The 7,754-nt window shown below is 31.3% G+C and overlaps 1 long non-coding RNA gene across 3 annotated transcripts; it reads left to right on the forward strand.

Moving 5' to 3' along the window:
* Positions 1 to 735: 735 nt before the first annotated feature.
* LOC125499031 (uncharacterized) lies at positions 736 to 4,100 on the forward strand. Of its 3 annotated transcripts, none has more exons than XR_008969971.1 (4): positions 736 to 1,842; positions 2,511 to 2,547; positions 2,965 to 3,069; positions 3,885 to 4,100. It is a non-coding gene; the product is annotated as an uncharacterized LOC125499031 (long non-coding RNA). The 3 variants fall into 3 exon arrangements; XR_008969972.1 differs by having other exon boundaries at positions 2,515 to 2,547; XR_007275695.2 differs by having other exon boundaries at positions 767 to 1,380.
* Positions 4,101 to 7,754: the final 3,654 nt, after the last annotated feature.

Here is a 7,754-nt window from a genome sequence, read left to right on the forward strand (position 1 = left end):
TTTATTAATAAAACACTATATTTTTAATCACTTTGACTGTACATTAAGAGGGCCAAATAGGCCTTATACTCTTAAATAATATCCATAAAACCTTTAAATATAACGACTAATAATAATAATAATAATAATAATAATAATAATAATAATAATAATAATAATAATAATAATAATAATAATAATAATAATAATAATAATAATAATAATAATAATAATAATAATAATAATAATAATAATAATAATAATAATAATAATGCATAAGGGCCTGTTCTCTTCGGCATAAAACAACTGAACTGAACTAAACTGAACTGAATTGAACTGAACTGAACTAAACTGAACTGAACTGAACTGAACTAAACTGAACTGAACTAAACTGAACTGAATTGAACTGAACTGAAATGAATAGTGATATGTGAGAGTAAAAGTATTGTCCAGAGCTGAACTAAACTGAGCTGAACTGGAAATAAGCCGGAGAGAACAGGCCCTAAGTGTTATATACAGCAAAAAAGGCTAAATACAACATCTAAAATTAGTCCTAACTTAACCATGATTAATTTTAATTTTTTAAAATAAAATAAAAAATCTCGTACGTAGGGGTGCAGTAATGCAACAAAATAAATTACCATAAGTACTTGTGCACACAAGCCAATATGTCACATTTATTTATAAAGTTGGATTTGTTAGGATTGAAAAAAATTATGAGATGGGTCTATCGCATCTCCCCTAACTTAATAGTCGATAGCTAAAATTTTCGTGTCAGGTTATATTATATATTTGACGCAATAGGGGTATGGCGAGAATGAGGTCATTTGTCATAGATGACCATCCTATAGGGGGGTCATTTGTCATAGATGAACCACGTATAAGGGGGTCATTCATTATAGATGACCCCTAAAGGATAGATTAGTCTTTTAATATATTTTGCTGTATTTAACTTTTTTTTGCCGTATACAACACACCCCCAAAAAAGAATAATAATAACTATAATATTAAAATAAAAAAATAAAAGTTTCAAGAAAACAGGAAATTAGAAAAAAAGGAAACAAAATCCCCAACTCATACCTAATTACTGCTGCTACATAATACTATACACTTCGTACTTCGGCACCCACGAAGTCAAAACAAAAGAAAAAAAAACTCCTTGTTCATCTTCTTCTTCAATTCATCATTCTATTTACTTGATTCAACACCCTAAATTCATAAATTTTGTTCAACTTTCATCACAATTCAACCTTCCTTCATCTACCTTTGAAATTACTTGAGTTTGTGGGTAATTCAAAGAGGGAAAATTCGGCTTTTCTATTGAATATTTTGGGGCGAAAATCGGATCAAAAGGGCAATTTTTTGGGTCTATTTATTGAGTAACTTTATCTCCCTATTAAAGTAAGTTCTAAACTCAAGTTTAGTTTCAAATTCGTTTCTTTTATTTATCTATTTCGATTTTGGGTATGTTGTTAAATTAGGGTTCTTGAACAATTGAATTGAAGAAATTAAATGTGAATTATCGGAAAATTCAGGGATGTTACACACACTCTCTTTCTCTCCTCTCTCCTTTCTCCTAGCCTCCCATCTTTTCAGATCTATATGCACAGTCTCTCTCCTACATTTCTATCTATTTTGTTATGTAAATCGTATTTATATGTGGTTATGACCTGCATAAGGTATGATTTAATTGTTTGTTGCATTTCTAGTAATGACGTTTAATTCTTTGATTGGGAATTGTATTATAATCTTTATTTAAGTGGTCCTGTTACAAATGCATTTGATTGCAGACTAGAGTTTATATGTGGTTTTACGAATGCATTCCATTGCAGCATTCTGGTCTTCTCATTGACCCCGAAACCTGTAATCTCTATTTCCTTCTTTTAGATCGTTTGTTCAGTTATTTTTACTAAATTTTTATGATAATTTTACTAATTTTTTTTAATAATTTTATAGTTATTATATGTGTGTGCAATTAAATTGTTTAGCCATTTTTTTATTAGCTTGGAATATTTTGTGTTCTTGTGATGGAACTGCTATATTTGAATTATCTGTTTGCAGTTAATTGGTGTTTTATGTATTTGAATTTTATGATATTATGACTTATATCTATTAAAGAGAGACAGATTTCATTATTTTTTTTTCTTCGCTTGTATAATTATAGCAATTTAATCAAGGCTACAAATGAAAATGGAGGTACAGAATAGTCTTTAGATAGCACACATTGCCAAATACTTGAATTCTTTAATTATTACTTTCGGTCGTTCTCATATTAATCTTCTTCAGATAGCTATGCCAAAGTTCACTAATAATTCTGGACATAAGCTTTAAAACGTTGTGGTTGAGATATTAAATATTCTTTCACAAAGTGATGTGCTTCAAACCTTTGTTCATGAGTTTGTTTAACTAAAATACTTGATTATTTTTTTGTGATATTATATCACCTACTTTATTCTTTTATTTGTTATCATTTAAGCATTGTGGCTGAAGTTGACTGAATGATGCCTAACCATCTTTTTTTTTTTCTGAAGGCAGTAATAGATGAAAGAGGTGACCATATTTATATAGGTCTGATATATTTAGGTGATTAATGTATGTGATGCTCTTATTGTGTAGTCTCAGTCATAGTGTATTAGTGTAATTGATGTCAAATTCCTGCAGTGTCTCTTCCTCAGTACCATCAACTTCTTGCTCTACTATCAGGCTCTTGATCTAATTAAGAGTGTGTCCAAGCTATACTTGTGCCTAAATATTGTTATTCTGAATAGAAAATGCTTATATGGGAGATTTAGACGTCAAATTATAGTGCGCCGCTCTTTATCTAGTATGATAGCATTGGAAATTTATGTTATATTTAGCCCTACCTTTTCTGTTCCTCTTTAAGTTTTCTTTGGTTATCCTTAGTTTGATTGATATTATTGAAGATCCATCTCTTAACTAGCTCTATAGATGACAAATTAGGTGTGGTTGTATATTATTTTACAGGTACGACAGGTGGAGGCTGGCATTTCTTTTAATCTTTGAAGTGGTATACTGGCTATTGCTTGCTTCCTACATCTAAAATATCTTACAGTGGTCTTCAAATGCAAGGTAAATTCATAATTGATGAATTTCGATGTTTTGATTCAAGAATTGAATTACAACTTCTTAACTTTAAGTGCTTGAGTTACAATTTCTTCAGTTTTAATGCTTTAATTACAATTTCAATCAATTTCATACTAGACTTAATACGTTTTAGTTTTGAAATTTTTGTATCTTTGAAGTTGAACAGTGTACTCAATAGATTTTGTGTATAGCTTTGTGCATTAGACATATAGATAATAGTTTTGCTATATTGCTGCAGGCTGTTTGTTGCTCTTATTGTGGTTTATATTAGACCTGTGGTTATAGTTGGGATTGTAATTCTCAGGGGCTTTTGGGTTGCCAGTTGGGATTGTAAATGTTTTAGATATTGATAACTAATAGTAATCGTAAATTGCATAATCATTTGTCATGAAGATTTTTTTTTCCTTTTTTTTTGCCTTGAAATGAGGTTTCTTGGACGAAGGAATATTATAATGCAACCAAATTGCAAGTACATGATAAATTACTGTCAATATTGAAAAAGAATTTGTTTACACTTCTAGCTTGTTTCTCTTCTGCATGTTGTCTTTTCTGGTCTATTTTCTTTAAAAAATCTATTATCTTGTTTGTCATTGTATCATATTCATTTCTCACTTTTCATGTAGGCTTCTCTTGCAATTTTGGTAAGACGACAACTAATCATATTATTGTCCACGTTAGACAAAACTTGAGTCTGTTAGTGTCATGAAAGCATAATTTTATTTTTGATTCGCTAAAAGTCTAAAACAAGAAAATTCTTGAAAAACCTTGACATGTCTTGCTTTTTTTGTTGTTTCTAGCAGGTTTCATTGCCCTTGATCACTTGGAATTATGTTGAGAAAGCATACTTAATCATTTTTTTATTGTTGTTTTTTTATCTTGAACGATTCCTGTATTATCACTTAGTCTTGATTAGTATTTTATTTTTTTTTATAGGGAGATGTATCATATTTTGATGTAAATGTATAATGTACTAGAGAAAATGAAATACAACTTGTAGTATTGTGTTTGTAATACAAGTAATTCGTATGCTAAAATAATTTTTTAGCTTTATTGATTTAAATTTCTTTTTGTAAAGGAGGGAAGATTATAATTATATTTTGAATTAAATTTATGTGGTTGTCCTTTAACATATTAATTTTCAGAAACAATTTTATATTGCCTCTAATTATATCTCGAGGCAAAATCATATGATTACCCCTAAATATATGTGGTTTTTAGAAGCAATTCGTTATATTGCCTCTAATTATATTGCGAGATAAAATTATATGGTTGCCCCTAAATATATGTAGTTTTAAAAGCAATGTTTTATATCGTCTCCAATTATATTTTGATGTAAGAATATATATTGTTGCCTCTAATTATATTTTGAGGCAAGAATATATATGGCTGCCTCTAATTATATTTTGAGGCAAGAATATATATGATTGCCTCTAATTTTTATTTTGATGCAAGAATATATGGTTGCCTCTAAATGTCGAGTCTTTTAGAGGCAACTAGTTATATTGCCTCAAAAAGGGACTTTTAGAGGCAATCATTAATTAGCGACGGAACTATTAGAGGCAACCACTAATTTGCTTCAAAAGGCAATTAGAGGCTACATCTTTGGTTTCAAAGGCAAATCTCCCTTGCCTCTATATGTGATTAATACAACAATTTATGGTTTTCGACCATTTTGTTTTTGGAAAAAGGAAAGAAACGACTAAGGGGATCCCAAGAATAGGGCCACCCTAAAGCATCCTTGCAGATGATTACCGCAAAAGGAAATCAGGAACATGAAACCAATAAGTAGTGTTAGTCGTCGTGTGGTCACGATGAGCCATCCAATCTGCAGCAGCATTAGCCTCCCAAAAGCATGCCGAATTTGGACATGTTCAAATTGCTTCAAATCTTCACCTACATCTAAATAATAGTGTTAATTGTCCAAGGAATTTTCCAAATATTTCTAATAAAGTTTACAACAACCATATTGTCACCCTCAATAATAATATTTCTAATACCCAAAGAAATAGCCCCTTTAATACCTTCTCATAAGCCCCTAGCTTCAGCAACAAGAATAGAAATCGACGAATCTAAAGCACCAGCACCACATAATAAAACTTTCCCTTCTGGATCACGAATAACAAAACCAAAAGAGGGTTGACCATTTGGAAGTTTGGAACCATCAAAATTAATTTTACAATAATTGGAAGGAGGAGGGCACCAATTAACCTGATCCCGAATCCTAGACTTACCAGAAGAAACGCCACTTTTCTGAATAGACTGAAGAGGAAATTGAGCATCAATTTCATAAACAGTGGCTTCATGAATCCTAGTCTTATGCACATAATCTCTAATCATCGCACTAACTTTAACTGGAGAACAATTTTCCTGACGAACAATCACTCCATTGCGGTTATACCAAATAAACCACCAAGTTATAGCAAAAAACTCAATTTGAGAGATCGAGAAACAAGATTTCAATTTTAGCAAATGTTCTACAAAGGGCATATCATTCACAATAACAAGAGGAGCACTCCAGTTCATATTGCTATTGAGATCCTCAAACACATCTATAACAAAAGGGCAACTAGAAAAGAGATACGGTGAGTCCTCAGAGTGATAATTACAAAAGACACACTCAATAGGAAGAAAAACATGGCTTAATTCCAACTTTTTCTTTGTAAGAAGTCCATTTTGACAAATTTTCCAAAAAAAAAAATTAATTTTGGGGGACTTTTAATTTCCAAATCCAATGAAAAACTATAGGCTCCGACGGCTACGAGTTTAGACCTTGAATAAGCTAAACACCTGACTTAACAGAATAATTTCCATCAGGGGAGAGACCCCAAAACCTTTTGTCATAAAGTTTATTACTAGGAATAAATAAATTAGTTACTACATTAGATATATCTAGAGGGATAAAGTGCATAACTAGAGATTTATCCCATGACGATCCTAATTGATGAAGTAAGTAACTTTCATCCTTTCAGACCACTAACAACAGGGCATATATCCGCAATGGGATAGTTAAAAATCCAATTATCATACCAAAAGGAAATGTTTTCACCATTTCCAACATTCCATCTTAACCCCTTCTTAAAACTTCTTAACTCCATCAGTTTTCTCCATTGCTAGGAAATATTAGCATTGACTTTATAAGAAATAAGTCCTCATCCTTTAAATACTTTTTCTTGACTAAATTTCCCCATAAATTATCAGGAGAATCTTAAATTTTCTAAAGAAGTTGGATGAAGGGAAATATTATTAGTCTTAGGGTTTCCTAAGACCTAACCCTCCGAAGTTTTTGGGAGATTTATCCACCCAATCAAATTCGGAGATTTAGCGTCTGAGGCTTTATTCCAAAAGAAATTTCTATAACATTTATCAAGAGAAGAAAGAATTGTAGGGGGCAAAGAAAAACTTTGCATTTGATAATTGGCTCTCGTTGCTAGATTAGATTGAATAAGAATGGTCCTACCTGCTTGAGATAAGGATTTTGCTTTCCATTTGGTCAACTGAGAAGACACTTTCTCTTGAATTTCAGCAAACGTTGCATTTGTTACTTTGGTATTAATAATTGGACAACCAAGATATTTACCTAACGAGAAGGAATTCTTCATTTAAAGGATATTAGCGAAATTAGCATAAACCACTTCTAAAACATTTTGTGTACATTGAAATGCAGACTTGTGAATATTAATAAGGTGGCCTTACATAAAACAATATTTATCTAAAATATTTTTGATCGTATAAAAAACTATCCTCTAAAGCTTTAGCAAACACCATAGTATCATCTGCAAAATAAAGTTAGGAAGGCAACTTTAACCCTTGAGTGTCCTAATGTAACACCTATATATTTAGCGCCAACAAAACTAGCTCGATGCAATTGACGAGCTGAAATTTTTGCACATAAAATAAATATATACGGAGATAAAGGGTCTCCTTGACGAATACCTCTTGACGGGACAAAAGTTTCACCAGGAATACCATTAACTACTAAAACTGAAAAGCAGACAATATTAATGCATTGTTTTAACCGCTCTATCCAACGAGGGCAGAAACCCAATTTTTTAAAAGTAATAAAGATGAAGTTCCACTCTAAACTATCATACACTTTCTCCATTTCCAATTTCAAAGCTAACCAACCTTCCAGACCTTTTTTTATTTTTGAAGGAATGAAAAACTTCATGAGCCATGAGAACATGATCTTGAACTAATCTTTCAGGGACAAAAGCTTCCTGTAAAAGATGAATGATTTTACCCATAACAACTTTCAACCTATTAGCCATGATTTTAGATATAATCTTATAGATTGTAGAACAGACTGATAGGTCTAAAATGGTTAGGATTAGAAGGATTATCTATTTTTGGAATTAATGTAATAAATGTGATTAATTTCCATTAGAAAATTTCCTGAATAGGAAAAAGCTTTAATAGCTCTAATGACCGATCGACCAACTAAAGTCCAGTATTTTTGGAAAAAGAATGGTGGATAACCATCTGGCCCAGGCGCTAAGTCAAATGTTGCAGTTTTAACTTCTTCAAAGGTAACATCCATACATAGATATAAGTTATCTTCCTCCGAAATAATTTTATCTAGTAGAACAAAGTCATTGTTGACATGAAATGAACATCTCGTATTAGCAAGGAAGCATTGTTTAAAAGCACTGGTAATACATTCTTCAATACGA

Source organism: Beta vulgaris, chromosome 6 (genome assembly GCF_026745355.1).
Source record: "Beta vulgaris subsp. vulgaris cultivar EL10 chromosome 6, EL10.2, whole genome shotgun sequence".
NCBI classification, from domain to species: Eukaryota; Viridiplantae; Streptophyta; class Magnoliopsida; order Caryophyllales; family Amaranthaceae; genus Beta; species Beta vulgaris.